Source organism: Neophocaena asiaeorientalis, unplaced genomic scaffold (assembly GCF_003031525.2).
Source record: "Neophocaena asiaeorientalis asiaeorientalis breed wild unplaced genomic scaffold, Neophocaena_asiaeorientalis_V1.1 scaffold108, whole genome shotgun sequence".
NCBI lineage: Eukaryota > Metazoa > Chordata > Mammalia > Artiodactyla > Phocoenidae > Neophocaena > Neophocaena asiaeorientalis.
This window is the reverse complement of record NW_020173770.1, coordinates 3,876,788-3,893,442: the sequence shown is the minus strand read 5'-3', so window position 1 is coordinate 3,893,442 and position 16,655 is coordinate 3,876,788. Positions and strand designations below refer to the sequence as shown.

Sequence of the window (16,655 nt, the reverse complement as noted above, 5' to 3'; positions counted from 1 at the left end):
AAAAAAAAAAAAAAAAAAAAAAAAAAAAAAAAAAAATGTCATCACCAGCACCTCCTGGACACACGGAGAGGATTAAAGGAGAGGAGATGCTTCATGTGATGTCATCTTCAATTCCTCCATTCCCCTGCTGCCCACATCCAGGCCTGGAGCAAAATCTTTGGATTCTATTCCCAACACCTGTCTGAGTGCATCTAGCTCTCCAAGGCCAGCACCCTGGTCACCACTCTCTCTTGTCTGGACGGCTGCTACATGCCTTGAACTCATCCTCCTGCATTCACTCCTGCCCCGCTTCACTCATACATCAAGGGGGACCCAGTGCAAACCAGAGAGAGCTTCCGGACCCTCACCCACATGGACGCTTTTCCCAGCCTCTATCAGGGCCCTGCACTTTTTGTACTTGCCATTTTGTATGCTATTTCTTAAACAAGTTTGCCCAAATTATATAGGCTTTAGGCCTCAAAACACCTGAATCTGGGCTTCCCTGGTGGCGCAGTGGTTGAGAGTCCGCCTGCCGATGCAGGGGACACGGGTTCGTGCCCCGGTCCGGGAAGATCCCACATGCCGCGGAGCGGCTGGGCCCGTGAGCCATGGGCCGCTGAGCCTGCGCGTCCGGAGCCTGTGCTCCGCAGCGGGAGAGGCCACAACAGTGAGAGGCCCGGGTACCACAGAAAGAAAAAACAAAAAGAATAAAAACAAAAATAAACAAACAAAACACCTGAATCTGCCCCAGCTTGCATAGGTGGTCTTGTAACAAAGCAGAATGAGTCCCACAGCTTCCTCTTTTCAAATGCTTTAGTTGCTTCTGCATTAAACAGAAAGCTCACCCCTGTTAGCACAGCCCTCCAGACTGCCTGATCTACCTCCTGTTCACCCCTCCAAAGACCCCTCCTATCACTTCTCCCTTCCTCCTTATGATCAAGCCACACCGCGTCTCCTTTCAGCTCCTTGAATGCACCAGGCTCTTCCCTTCCTCAGAACCTTTATACATCCTGCTTCCTCTTCCTGAAGCAACCCTGACCCTGGCACCTGGCATAGCACACACTCCTTTTCAACCGTCCTGACCTGAAGCAGGTGTTCCTCCTTTTATCTCTCATCTCCTGGTCTCACTAATGTTGCTTGTTTGTCTGTTTCCTTGATTTTTGTCCATCTTGAACCTCTAGAATATAAATTTCAGGAGGGCAAGTTGCACTGATGTCAAGGTCAACATCGCATACTCAGCACCCATCACAGTTCCTGGCACCCAGTAAGTGCTCAGTAAAAGGGGGGCTGCCATTCTGATTCACAGCCTCTACCTCCCAGGCCTTTGAGATCTCCAAACTTCCTTGATGGCAGGGACTTGAACAGTGAATGATCAAAATCGAGGACTGGCAATGGAAACACCAAGACCCAAGGAGCAGATCCTTGGATGATGAAACCATCCTTAGGAGCCATGGGTGCAGCTTCCCAACTTGACCGGTCAAGGACCAAGCCACTGCAGAAGTGGCAAAAACAGATGGGGCAGGTGTTAAAGGGGGACAAGACACTGTCCGCATTTATGGAGCCATGGGTGCCCCAGAAGAGCTGGAAAACAGTGGCTCCAGGGAACAGAATTCCAAGACATATCAACTGGCAACATTCATACGGAAGAGATGAGATTGGAAGCCTTTGAGAGTGACCTTAAAAGATACCGTGACTCCAAAACCCAGAGACCTCACAGCTAATGAATGACTAGTCAGACTCAGACCCAGATCCGCCTGACCTTGAGGTGTTGCCTTTCCAAGACCCTATGCGTTGTCATGCAGCCATTGAACAGTTATTTATCGGGTCCTGTTCTCTGAGCCAGGCACTGGGGTTGCATTGACTCGGGGACACATGTGGTCCCTGGGCGTGTGTGGTTTCAGGTCCATGGGCAGCTGGCATCTATGAGGATTCACTGTGTGCCAGGCACAGATGCCGAAGATACGGCCCCAGTGTGTTCACCCCCATCACAGAACTCGGGGTAGGAAACATGACCCTTATCTTAGAGACGAGCAACCCAGCAACCGCATACGTTATGGACCGTTTCTGAAGCTCAGTATTCTTATGCATCAAATGGGCATATGTGTCCCTTACTCTTGAGTGGTTGTGAAAAGCCGCACAAACCCTGCTCGTGCCCAGCAGACTGGTAGGTGGACAGCATTAGGGGCTGCCCAGCTCTCCACCCCCTTTTCAAGGGACTTCGCCGCTCCTTCTGTCAAGAGTGGGGTCTATGAGTTCTGCCGTGTGACTTACCTTCGGCTTGAGCACGTGTTTCTGCACTTCTGTTTCCTGTTTCTGCTCTTGCCCTCAGCCTTCACCCCAGGTGACCTGCCTGAGGGGAGCCGTTGCCCCAGCTGACAGCCTGCCAACCCCAAACACACAAGCAGGCCCAGAAGAGACCAGAACCATCAGCCAAATTCACCAACTTGAGGGTACAGAGGCGATGAAACTCTCATTCTATGAGCCACTGAGTCTTGGGGGTGGTGAGTTTTTCGGCATTACCACGGCAACAGATACATGAATTCCATTACTGTTGTTCATCCTTTATCCCCCTCTGAGTCCTCTGACAAAACGGCACTTCTGGATCTACGTGGAGCCCCATCTGACTCTGAGGTCTGCTGCCACCATTCAGACGTTGCCCCTGCCTGCCGCCACCCACTTGCTACCACCCTGCCTGCGAGGTTGCAGCGTTCAGGCTCCTGGGGCATTTTTCATCATCTCTCTGCTGATTTCCCAGAGACCCACAAGGCAGAAATGTTGCCGATAGGCAAGAAATGGTGTGAAGAGAGATGTAGGATGTTCCAGGGCCAGGAGAGGGCACGGCAGTGTCTGCCTGAGATGGAGCAGCACACAGGGCAAGGAGGTCACCAGACACCCACTGAAGTGCTTAGGAAGCCCAGGCCAGGGGCACAGGTCTGATCCATCCTGGGACAGGATGGGACAAAGCTGCAGGGATAAAAAGGAAGGCAGTCATGGGGGTGGGCTGAGCTTGGTGACCCACTGGATGTGCCCATGGTTTCCTGGTGTGACTGACGTGGAATCCACAGATCACAGACCACAGGTGGTCCTTCTGTCCACGTGCCCCACGTCAACTCACCATCTCTCTCCTTCCCCCAACACACAGCTCAAACAGGATGTTTCAGAAAAAGAAATATAGCCTGTGAGCATCTATACAGAATGTTGATATCCTGAATGCTAATTTTTAAATCAATGATTAGGATCAATCACTAGTCATCAGAGAAATGCAAATCAAAACCACAATGGGGTATCGCCTCACATCTGTTAGGATGGCTCTTATTTAAAAAAAAAAAGGAAAAGACAACAAGTATTGGCAAGGATGTAGAGAAATTGAAACTTTTGAACTGTTACTGAGAATGCAAAATGGTGTAGCCACTATGGGCAACAATATGCACATTCCTCGGAAAATTAAAACTAAAACTACCCTATGATCCAGCCATCCCACTTCTGGGTATGATCCAAAGAACTGAAATCAGGATCCTGAAGAGATATCAGTGCTCCTACGTTCATTTCAGCATTATTCATAAGAGCCAATATGGGGAAACTATCTACATGTCCTTCCACAGATGAATGGATAAAGAAAAAGGTGGTCTGTACATACAATGGAATATTATTCAGCCCTAAAAAAGAAAGAAATCCTGCAATATATGACAACATGGAAGAATCTTGAGGTCATTATGCTAAGTGAAATAAACCAATCACAGAAAGACAAATACTGCATGAGTCCACTTATATGAAGTTTCTAAAACGGTCAAATTCATAGAATCAGAGTCTGGAAGGGTGGTGGCCATGGGCTGAGGGAGGGGAGCTGGGGAATTTCTAATCAAGGGCATAAAACTTCAGCTAAGCAGGATGAATATGCCCTAGAGATCCACTGAACAACATTGTATCAACGGTCAACAACAATGCACTGAACACTTTAAAACATTTGTTAGGAGGGTAGATCTCATGTTAAGTGTTTTTACCACAATAAAATTTTTTTAATCTTCAGGATCAGTGTTTTATACGTATTATAACTACTCCTCAGAACAACAGTGCAAGGGAGGTCTTATCATTCCCACTTTACCAGTTGTGAAGCTGAGGTCACTCACTCATCCCATGTCCAAGAATGAACAGTAAAAGAGCTGGCATTTTCCAAAGCCTCTTAGTTTCACCCCAGAACTTGGATTCCAAACTTGTCTCTGAAGGCAGAAACATTATCCTTTGACCCCAATTTTAATTCACGCTCAGGCCATCCCCAGCTCAGAATCCACGTTCCCCCACCCGCTCACGTGCACAGCTTTCTGGAAGGGAGTCACGATCTCCCGCATGGCTGGCTCTCAAAGCCGCCCAGGAACCAGGCTTGGCCATCTTCCCCGGGCTGCCTGTCTCGATGTTCCATCGCCCTCATACAGGGTTCCTCAGTCCCATAAAAAGGACAAATCAAACTTAAGCACACGCCAGGCCTTAGAGAAAGCTCCATTTGGAGTTGAGTAAGTAGCTGGAGGCCTGCCAGGGCCGGTATGAAGGATCTAAGAGAAACTCTGAGCTGAGGGTCATTAAAGGGAAGCTATTTAATACCGGAAAAGGAAGGGAATTTTAAAAGCACCGTCCTATTATAGACTCTTGCTGCATCCCATCTTCCAGTTAAAACCCAGAGCACATTTCCACCTCTTCTCCCTTCACGGGATGCCACAAGAACCAGCCCTCCGCCCGGAAGAACCTACAGCATCAGGTCCAGCCCTAAGGCACTAAGATAACCACAATCATGAGAGCCATTAAGTAAAGAGGGATTTAAGAACTCGAGTGCAGATCAGTGAGGAAAGCAGGTGAAAACGGACTGCCCGCAGTGATAGACCTGCTCATTCCACAGGGCTACAGGTTCACTGTGTGATGTCTCAACATCCAAAGAGAAAACAATCCACTTCTATAGAAACGGTCTGTGCTCTCCTCCCAGGCCTCTGCCGACGATCGCTTTCGAATCAGGCTCCCACACACCAGCAGACTTCCAGAACATCTCAGGGGAGAGGGCCCACCTGGGCATGTGTGCCCACTGCCCGCCTTCAGCCAGAGCTCCTGTGTTTCTATCCGTTTGACAAACTGGCTTCCCCTAAGATTCCATTTTCAGAAAGAGTTCCATTTAAAAAGAACCACATGCACCACTTGAAGGAAACTCAGCCCCCTGTGGCCCAGGTAGTTTGTGAAGAACAGAAACTTCACAGCTGAAGCTCTTCAAATAAGATTCAGGAGCTCTGCCCTCGGCACAGAGGTCAGACAGCAGCGTTGTCAAATACCAGTCTAAGGGGAGAATGTTCTGGAAACTTTTATAAACAGAAGGGCTCCTCAGGTGCCAACGCAGGCTCGTGACATGAAGCCAAGGCCCTTCAAAGGACAATGGCACCTTCGAACGAGGAGCAGATCTCACCTGCCTCCTGCTCGAACCCAGGAATATGGTTTGCACCAGAAGATGAGAGTCTGCCTTCCCTCTGAAGCCGGAAAGGGGTGTCGACCTTAATTTTCCTTTCCTGGCGATGATGCCCGCTCATAACGAGCTCTCCCTCAGCCAGGCAGGTCCTCCCTGCCTACTGCATTTCACCACCTGAGCTAAGGGCAAGCTGTCAGCCAGCAACCCCACCCAGAGAGAGAGAGAGAAGGAAGCAGTTTCAGTCATCTGTTCACAAATCAATGCTTTACAAGAATGAGCTTATGTTCCATATATATGTGTTAGCATAAAAAAAAAAAAAAAAAAAAAAAAAACCAATGAGCTTATGGCCAGCACTGGTATTTTTACCAAGACATAAAATAAGCGATAAGGATAGACAGTTCTGTTTTTTTGGGAAGATGCTTTCGTCAGATCCTCGGGCCCTCTGCCTCCATCACATTACAGCTGCCAGATAAAAATTCCTTTTGTGCTGGAAAGCTCGACACTAACACGATCATGATATTCAAAACACAATAAGCTTCAAAAATACATTTAATTCCATGTGTCGCTTTCAATTGCAAAAGCTACTCCAAAAAAAAAAAATACCACTTTAGCTTTTAACCAAGTCTATTCTCTCCACACCCTATTAACAATATTTCACCGAAACAAACAGCATTCCGCACAGTGGGGCCCACAAGCGTTTGGGAAAGTGCCTTCTATTTGCAGTCTTTCCCCAATAATATACAACCCTCGGAAGGAGTGTGTGACTTCCGACAATTATTCGTAAGTGTTATTTTTCTCTTGGGGGGCTCTTGATATACAACTAACAATTAATAAGGAAGTAGAAACCAATAAACCTTTCTAATTTAAAGCAGCCTGAAGTCGCACCAGTAACAACGTCTGAGCCCCATACAAGCGTCTGCACAGGCTGGGGTTCGTGGCTCTGGGGCCAGGCAACGCTGGGAGGAGAGAGGGTGATGACGTCAGAGGAAGGAGATTGAGAAGATGGGGGTCAGGAGAGAGGGTGGGATCAATTCAGAGCGTGGAAGAAGAGAAAGCAGGAAGGGAACTAGACATAACGTCTCAGCATGGCACCTCAGAGTCCTTCCGATGTCAGCCACGGTGATGTGTCTGATTCCCTGTCCGCACAGCTCTCCAGGCTCTCCTTCCTGCAGCCAGCCAGCTCATCCCCCAAACAGGTGTTTACAGAGCACCTGGGCTTGGCACGGGGGCTGGCAAGCAAAATCTAAGCTCTTGTGCAGCTTACAGTCTGGATGAAGGGACAGATATTCATCAAATACAAATAAACATCACGTGACTGTGACAAGGGCAACAAAGGAGAGGAAGGTGGACTCCAGGTACCTGAGGTGGGGTTGGTCTTGAGATCAGGGATGGCTTCCCTAGGACACACAGGTGAGGATCTGTAGGATGAGTCAAGGTCACTTAGGGAGAAGGGAATGAGTGGCATAGCTCAAGCCGGAGGACCAGCTCGTACAGTATTAATACAAGGATCCCACAGCAGAAGGCTCATGGAGAGCACGAGTGGATTAGAGAGAGGGAGGTGGAGATGGTGGAGCTCAGGGGCCAGGGCCCCTAGGGCCTTTGAGACCACAGCAAGAACTTTTTTTTTTTTTTTTAATAAAATTCAACATCCATTTATGATCAAAACTCTCCAGAAAGTGGGCATAGAGGGAACATACCTCAACATTATAAAGGCCATATATGACAAACCCACAGCTAACATCATACTCAACAGTGAAAAACTGAAAGCATTTCCTCTAAGATCAGGAAAAAACAAGGATGCCCACTCTTGCCACTTTTATTCAACATAGTATTAGAAGTCCTAGCCACAGCAGTAAGAGAAGAAAAAGAAATAAAAGGTATCCAAATTGGAAAAGAAGAAGTAAAACTGTCACTGTTCGCAGATGACATGATACTATACATAGAAAATCCTAAAAATGCCACCAGAAAACTACTAGAGCTAATCAGTGAATTCGGTAAATTCACAGGATACAAAATTAATACACAGAAGTCTGTTGCATGTCTATACACTAACAATGAACAATCAGAAAGAAAAATTAAGGAAATAATCCCATTTATCATCGCATCAGAAAGAATAAAATACCTACGAATGAACCTACCTAAGGAGGCAAAAGACCTGTACTTTGAAAACTATAAGATGCTGATGATGAAAGAAACTAAGAACTTTCTTTATTCTAAGAGCAACGGAAAGGAATGGAAAGATTTTTAAGTGGGGAGCAACGTGGCCTCAACAGCTCATTCTATCTATAGGTGGAGACTAGGCAGAAAGCATGGACTAGTGCAGGAGTCCAACCAACACGGCAGCAGGGACGGAGAGAAGAGGGTGGATCCCAGAGATGATTAGGAGGTAAATCACAAGAATGTAGTCAGGGATTGGATGTGGGAGTGTGAAAGACACAGAAAGGAACCCTAATCTGCCCGCCAGTGCGGGGAACATGGGTTCAAGCCCTGGTCCGGGAAGATTCCACATGCCGCGGAGCAACTTAGCCTGTGCACCACAACTGCTGAGCCTGCACTCTAGAGCCCGTGAGCCACAACTACTGAGCCCGTGTGCCACAACTACTGAAGCGCACGCACCTAGAGCCTGTGCTCCGCAACAAGAGAAGCCACCAAAATGAGAAGCCCACACACCACAACAAAAAAGTTCCCGCTCGATGCAACTAGAGAAAATCCCACGTGCAGCAACAAAGACCCAATGCAGCCAAAAATAAATTAATTAATTAAAAAAAAAAAATCCAGGACTTCCCTGGTGGCGCAGTGGTTGCGAGTCTGCCTGCCGATGCAGGGGACACGGGTTCGTGCCCCGGTCCGGGAAGATCCCACATGCTGCGGAGCAGCTGGGCCCGTGAGCCATGGCCACTGAGCCTGCGCGTCCGGAGCCTGTGCTCCGCAATAGGAGAGGCCGCAACAGTGAGAGGCACGCGTACCACAAAAAAAAAAAAAAGAACATCCAAAGACAAATGCTTTCCCTGTCAGGGTCTCAGCGGCCGTCACAGGATCCAATTCCCGGCCTGCTCTGTGGGCTTCCTGGGAGGGGCAGGTCGGATCCCTGGATGCAGTAGGCTCCACGTCAATCCTTCATACTAATAATGCCATTCAATCTAGTGGACAACTGGCCCAAGTTCATGGGCCAGTCCCTGAACTTGGGATCATGGAGATGAGTGGGACAAGGTCCCTGCTCTCCGAGCCCACAGTCTTTAAGGGGAAAAAATGGACAAATCTACAAAGGAAACAAGAAAACAGTGGAAGAACTGATTGCTGAAAAAACAAAATGCTCTTGGGAGACTAGGGGTGGGGCAGGTTGATTCAGGGAATTAATCTGAAAAAGGAAGGATTTTCTCAACAGAAATACATAGAAGTCAGTTTCAGGAGAGTCTCACCATGGCCAAGGAGAGACATAAGCAAGTGTTGAGCACCGGTGCTGCAAGGCTATCCAACTGGAGAAAAATCTAGAAGAATGGACTATAGACAGAGGGCGAAGGGAATGCTGGGCCAAGGAGTTTATACTTTGCTCTCTGAGGACTGATGTGATTTCTGACCAAAGAAATTGTTTTGATTAAAGACACTCTTAAAATATAATAATAATGGGCTTCCCTGGTGGCACAGTGGTTAAGAACCCGCCTGCCAATGCAGGGGACACGGGTTCGAGCCCTGGCCTGGGAAGATCCCACATGCCGTGGAGCAACTAAGCCTGTGCGCCACAACTACTGAGCCTGCGCTTTAGAGCCCGCGAGCCACAACTAGTGAGCCTGCGTGCCGCAACTACTGAAGCCCACGTGCCTAGAGCCCGTGTGCTCCGCAACAAGAGAAGCCACCGCAATGAGAAACCCACGCACCACACTGAATAGTAGCCCCTGCTCGCCACAACTAGAGAAAGCCTACGCGCAGCAACGAAGACCCAAGACAGCCAAAAGTAAATATGTTAATTAACTAATAATAATAATTTTTTTAAAAAGACACTCTGGGGCTTCCCTGGTGGCGCAGTGGTTGAGAGTCTGTCTGCTAATGCGGGAGACACGGGTTCGAGCCCTGGTCTGGGAGGATCCCACATGCCGTGGAGCAACGGGGCCCGTGAGCCACAACTACTGAGCCTGCGCGTCTGGAGCCTGTGCTCCGCAACAAGAGAGGCCGCGACAGTGAGAGGCCCGCGCACCGCGATGAAGAGCGGCCCCCGCTTGCCACAACTAGAGAAAGCCCTCGCACAGAAATGAAGACCCAACAGAGCCAAAAAAACTAAAAAGATAAGTAAATAAATAATATTTAAAAAAAAAAAAGACACTCTGAAACATTGCTCAAGAGAGGAATCCTCCCCATGGGCAGGGAGGAATCTATAATAAGGCAGATAAGTACAGTGTGATCAAAACAGCTCTGTACAGGGCCTCCCTGGTGGCGCAGTGGTTGAGAGCCCACCTGTGCCAAAAAAAAAAAAAAAACAGCTCTGTATAGAAAGTATCCACATCGTTCTACTCCAACAATTAGAGCCTTAATTTTAAAAACAGTTTTTTCAGGGAAAACAAACAGATAAATTTGGTGTCCCTCAAGTAGACTTATTTATGAAACAGAAACAGATTCACAGACATAGAAAACAAACTTATGGTTACCAGAGGGGTAAAGGGGATGGGGGAGGGATAAATTAAGAGTTTGGGATTAACAGATACACATTACTATGTATAAAATAGACAACCAACAAGGACCTACTGTAGAGCACAGGGAACTCTACTCAATACCTTGTAATAACCTATAATGGAAGAGAATATAAAAAAAGAGTATATATATTTATATATATGTATAACTGAATCACTTTACTGTACACCTGAAACTAAGGCAACATTGTAAATCAACTATAGTTCAATTTAAATAAATAAATAAATAAAAATTTGGTGTCCCTTCTATACCTCATTCATAGAGAAACTGTATTACAAATAACTTCCAGAAGAGAAAAGAAACACAATTCACATCAGATCCAGGGTGGTTTTTAAGGTATAATAGAACAACCCTTCCTCAAAGCGTGGTCAACGGTCCATGTTTTATCGGGGCAACTGACTGTCTGACTCTATGAAATAAAATTGGAACTATGATTATGACAGAAGCAAATCACTGTCCTTACAAAAGCTGGTATAAAGGCACAATTATCCTCAAGTTTTAAGTGGAAATATAATCACTTCATCCCACTCATCAATCAAAGACCCACCCTTCAAAAATTGCCATTTGTAAAGGTCAGGCTTAATTGATCAGGAGGGAGAAAATTTCATGCTGTCCCACCTTCTTCTTTACCTAAGTGAATTACTAATTGAAACAGTGACCTTCGTCAATCCCCTTTACATACATTTCCTATAAGTGATTTCCCCAGAAATGGCTTAAATGTGCGCCTGATTCTCCCAATCCTTTCTAAATCATTAGAGCAAGCAGTCTCATAGGCAGACAGGTAGCATGGTGATGGGGAAACTGTAAACGGAATCGTTTTATAACACGGAGAATGGAAATTTGAAAGAGACTTCCTACCTCTCACTGATTTTGAAAACAGATGTAAGTCTGGGAAGAAATAGTCATCCTAAAGGGCAGACAGCAGAAGCAAGAAGAACGACAACCCTGCAGCCTGTGGAACAAAAACCACATTCACAGAAAGACAAGATGAATAGGCGGAGGGCTACGTACCAGATGAAGGAACAAGATAAAACCCCAGAAAAACAACTAAATGAAATGGAGGTTGGCAGTCTTACAAAAAAAGAATTCAGAACAATGATAGTGAAGATGATCCAGGACCTTGGAAAAAGAATGGAGGCAAAGACAGAGAAGATGCAAGAAATGTTTAACAAAGACCTAGAAGAATTAAAGAACAAACAAACAGAGATGAACAACACAATAACTGAAATGAAAAATACACTAGAAGCGATCAATAGCAGTATAACTGAGGCAGAAGAACTTATGATAAGTGACCTGGAAGACAGAATGGTGGAATTCACTGCTGTGGAACAGAATTAAGAAAAAAGAATGAAAAGAAATGAAGACACCCTAAAAGATCTCTGGGACAACATAAAACAGAACAACATTTGCATCACAGGGGTCCCAGAAGGAGAACAGAGAAAGGACCCAAGAAAATATTTGAAGAGATTATAGTCAAAAACTTCCATAACATGGGAAAGGAAATAGCCACCCAAGTCCAGGAAGCGCAGAGTTCCATACAGGATAAACCCAAGGAGAAACACGCTGAGACACATAGTAATCAAACTGGCAAAAATTATGACAATGAAAAACTATTTAAAGCAGCAAGGGAAAAACAAAAAATAACATACAAGGGAACTCCCATAAGGTTAACAGCTGATTTCTCAGCAGAAACTCTACAGGCCAGAAAGGAGTGGCATGATGTACTTAAAGTGATGAAAGGGAAAAAACGTACAACCAAGATTACTCTACCCAGCAAGGCTCTCATTCAGATTCAATGGAGAAATCAAAAGCCTTACAGACAAGCAAAAGCTAAGAGAATTCAGCACCACCAAACCAGCTCTATAGCAAATGCTAAAGGAACTTCTCTAAGTGGGAAACACAAGAGAAGAAAAGGACCTACAAAAACAAACCCAAAACAATTAAGAAACTGGTCATAGGAACATGCACATCAATAATTACCTTAAACGTGAACCGATTAAATGCTCCAACCTAACTGAAAGCATTGCCTCTAAGATCAGGAACAAGACAAGGATTTCCTCTCTCATCATTATTATTCAACATAGCTATCCTTGATGTTCATTGCTGCGCTATTTACAATAGCCAGGTCATGGAAGCAACCTAAATGCCCATTGACAGACGAATGGATAAAGAAGATGTGGCACATATATACAATGGAATATTATTCAGCCATAAAAGGGAACGAAATTGGGTCATTTGTAGAGATGTGGATGCATGTAGAGACTGTCATACAGAATGAAGTAAGTCAGAAAGAGAAAAACAAATATCGTATATTAACGCATATATGTGGAACCTAGAAAATGGTACAGATGAACCGGTTTGCAGAGCAGAAATCGAGACACAGAAGTAGAGAAAAAAAAATGTATGGACACCAAGTGGGGAAAGTGGCAGGGGGGGAATAAATAAATAAATGAATGATAAACATTAAAAAAAAATAGTCATCCTTCCTACAGTTTTTTCTCCCTTAGTGTTAGGAGCCTATTAATCATAGTAAACTGAAATTTTACCCTGGCCAGGAGGTTTCAAAGGTCTGGACAAGAGGACAACTTTACCATAAGAAATCAAGTCTCTGCCCTTCCCAGTTCTGGAATTTCCAGTGACCGAGGCACTGAATAGTTGCATTGGGCAAATGAAGGAAACAAAAATGAAAATGCAGAGCTGACGTTCACTTCAGATTCCCTGCATGAGCACTCGGAACTCCAACTGGACCAAATACCTCCGATGTAGCTTCTGTAACAGAGACTGCCACCCACATCACTGAGTTTTAGAGCCGCCCCCGGACACGGGTGAAGCCTAAACCACCGTTGTCTGAGACCTGAGGAAGTGGAGAGACTTTTCCAAAAATAAAGGACAAATTGAGGGCAAGGTCAACACTGGCACCGGACCTCAAGTTACAGCTCTTCCCACCCCACGCCCGTGGGTACCTTAGGCTTTGTAGCCCACTCTCCTCCCACTTCACACACTGGCTCCTGCACTCATCTCACCTGTTCTCCTCGTTGCTCACAACACCCACCTGTAAAGGATGCCCACATCGAGATCGATAACCCTGACCTTTCCCTGGATTTCGACAACAAATTTCCAGCTGCTTCACAGACATCCAGGACAGATGGTCTCTCAGATGCAGAGCACCCAAACCCCACAAATTCAGGATGCCCCCAGCAGCACCAGCCCTTGAATCCCGAATTTCCTTCCCCGTGGATGGTAGCGCTATTCGCCCAGAAACATCTTTAACTCCTCCCTTATGCAACCGCTTGTAAATAATTTTGCCGTTTCCCAGTGCTCCAACGGTCCCAGCATCCCCTGCCCCTGCCCTGGCCTAAACCCTATGTCATCGCCTTCCTAGAATATCACAATACAGTTGTCTTCCTAGAACACAGATCAGACCACATATTCCAGCAACTTAAAAATATTTAATGGGTCTCTTTGCCTACTCAGTACAGATTAAAAATTTAAAAAAGGTTATTCATTTCGGCCCAACACAATAGAAAAGCTTTCTAACAATCGCAGCTGTGTGAGCAAGTGATGAGCTACCTTCAGATAGAGTGCGTCCCCTGGCCTTGGGGCTACTGTGCGGTCGGCCTCCTCTGCAGAGGCTTCCCCACTCCTGCGAGGGCAGGAGGTGGAGGGGTTTCAGATGTTGGGCATCAGGAAGAAACTGGACAAAACGACCTCCATGGCCCCTCTCAAACTTGAGATTCCATGGGCCTACTTATGCCTTTGGGACATCAGCTTGGCCTGTGGACTCCTTCTGGGAGAACTGCCCTGTTAGCCAGGCACCCATAAGGTTGGATGCCCAGAAGCCAGGTTTCTAACTTCTGACCTTGCCTCCTAACCCGGGATGACTGACTCAGGATGGAGCCTGAGAAGGTTAACTGAAAGACATGGGCTGCAAGAGTCAGGCACAGATCCTGTTACCACGGCTCTAAGTGAAGGGCCACACTCTTGCTACTGGGTCCCACGGAGCCCCCTTGGTTCCTGTACTTTGTGCAACCCGGTGGCCTGTTCTCCTACAAAGTTCACTGGTTTCCTTACAACCGTTTTTCTTTTGTCGTCAATAGTGTGTTTCTGGTCCTTGCAACCCCAAGCCTGACCTAAAACTCTGCTCTCTGGGTTTCCCAAAGCTCAGGGGGCTGAGAGAGATCTCATTCTTGCACTGAGCCCTTCTCAGGAGTGTGGGTACAGGAAGTCTAATTCCTGAACCAAACTTCCTTGTTCTTTCCTGAGGGAGCAAGTTGGACCATAGAGAGTTCAAAGGACACAGGTGACAGCTCAGGCCAGTTTTCATAGAAGAGGTGTGACAGGTCTCCCTCCTGGACCAAACTTTAGTCGGACTCCTCTGAGCCCTCTTCCTGACCAGGCTTCGTCTAGGCCTGCTGCCTTGGCCTGTCAGGCCCGAGAATCCCACTGAGTCCAGTTTTATTCAAATCCTGCTAAGCTGGTTTCACAAGAATCTCCCTGACCTGTGATATCTAATCAGGTTCTTCTCGGTAACTCTCCATCCGCTGCGTCGTTCACTCCCCCCATCAGCAGTAGGTCCCCAGATGCCTGCCGTACTCAGAGCTGAGCTCGGTGCTGCACTGGAACCTCTCCCCTACTGCAGCAGCTCAAATAAAACCTGTCTTGCAGCTTTCAACCAGTGTCCAGGGCAATTTCCCTTTAACAGGTGGGAATGACCTTGTGGGAAGATGCGGAGGCCATAAATGTCTCGTCGAGGAGTCAGCCCCCCACGGAAGCATGGTGCCCACACACACACCGACTCCAACAGAGACCATTCTTGACCTGAGTCAGTCTCCTCTGAGAACTCTTTTCGACAAGGCCACGCTCTTGGGGTCTGTCCTTGGCCCATTTAGCCCGATTTTAGCAAGGATCCTGCTGGGTCAGTTTACAGGAAATCCCCCGTCCTTGATATCTGATCAAATTCCTCATCCCCCACCTGTCAAGTCACTTTAGCCAAAACTCCCCTTACCCCCGATGTTTCCTCTTAGAAATCTTCCATCCACTGACCCCTTCCCTGCTCCTTGGCTATAAACTCCCATTTTTCCTTGTATTTGGAGTTGAGTCCAATCTCTCTCCCCTCCCGTAAGACCCCACTGCTGCAGTCCCTCTGAATAAAATCTGCCTTACCCTCTCTAACAAGTGTCGTGAATGATTCTTTAGCAACTCCTTGCCTTCAGCCTGAATACCCAAGTTTTAAGACTGCCTCAAAAGTGTTCGTCCAGAATGAGAACTTTGAAAATATAGATAGATCTAAAAGGAAAGAAAGAAATCCAGGGGATATGTGTCTTCCCGCTCACCCAGGGTTGCTTGGACACATTCCCTGCAGCCTGGACCTTTAACCTCTGGTCTCAGGGCCAGCCTGTGCTTGTTTCTAGGTCATTAAACTGCTAACTACCACGTAAGCAGGCATCCCTGTCGGAAGAGCTGGAGGAGGCCCGTCTTAGCTGACCTAGCCCTCAGGGAAAGAAGACAGACACATCCGCATGAGGTCACCTGGGCCTGACTGTTCTCCCAGGCACCTCCGAGTGCCCCAAGGAAACGTGGCATTCTTCCCAATGTCCCCAAACTCCCCGTGGGGTGCCGGTGGCCAGTGTGCTTCCTGAGCCGGCTGCCCACACTACCAGAAACTTCCATCTGTGGATTCATATTCTTACTACAAGCAATTTCTGGGCTAGGTTTTTAAAGGATCCACACTGAAAAGCGGCCACTACTAAAGAATAAGCTTATAAACCATGCTGTGGTGGCTCCACAAAGGATTAACTAGGAAAGCTCCTTTCAGATAATATTTTTGTCTTGAGTTGACTGTGTCAGTTAAGAAAAGGATTTCAGATCCCTGATACCTTTGATATAGGCAGGCAGGTGGTGAGGGGTAATGAAAAGAGAGGCTACAAATGTGTGTGTGTGTGTGTGTGTGTGTGTGTGTGTGTGTGTGTGTGTAATCACATACACACACTCATTGATACCAATGCATCAGTCACATTTACAAACTTAAATTCAAATGGAGATTAAAAAATTGAATTTGCTATGTGAAAAACAATTCTTTCAGAATTTTTGCTACAGTCTCTGAATAGAAATATTCTATTAACCCAGCAATCTTATTACAAGACCGTCAGAAATTTGACCTACACCCATATGATTTCTCTCATGAAAGGGGGTAAAAAAGCTTAGCTTCATGCCGTTTACGTTAACAAACTTAACAAAGTTAGGGACTGGAACCATTTCACCTAGCGTTTCTACAGTTGAGCGCCTATGAATTGAAGCTTCGTAAAAAGTGATTTATGAACGCACAGATACCGTGCCTATATTTCAATTGCACTGGCTCCAGCTCTGAGAAGATTCCACATTTGTCCCTGCTCCACGCTGGCCTAACCCCTGCGTGCTCGGCGATCTGGGGTAATCTTGGCTTCTGCAGGCATTACCTAAGGCAACCGATATTTCTTCTGCGTTGTTTGTTTTTTCAGAGACTACCAGCCTAAAGGCCTGTGTGTTTGGAAATTCAAATCAGCTTCAAATCTTG

At 46.6% G+C, this 16,655-nt stretch overlaps 1 protein-coding gene across 2 annotated transcripts in view; it reads right to left on the bottom strand.

Annotated features, from left to right (window-relative positions):
* The window catches only part of CUNH10orf90 (chromosome unknown C10orf90 homolog), a 225,628-nt gene that overhangs the window by 183,065 nt on the left and 25,908 nt on the right, over window positions 1–16,655 (bottom strand). The window lies entirely within an intron of this gene.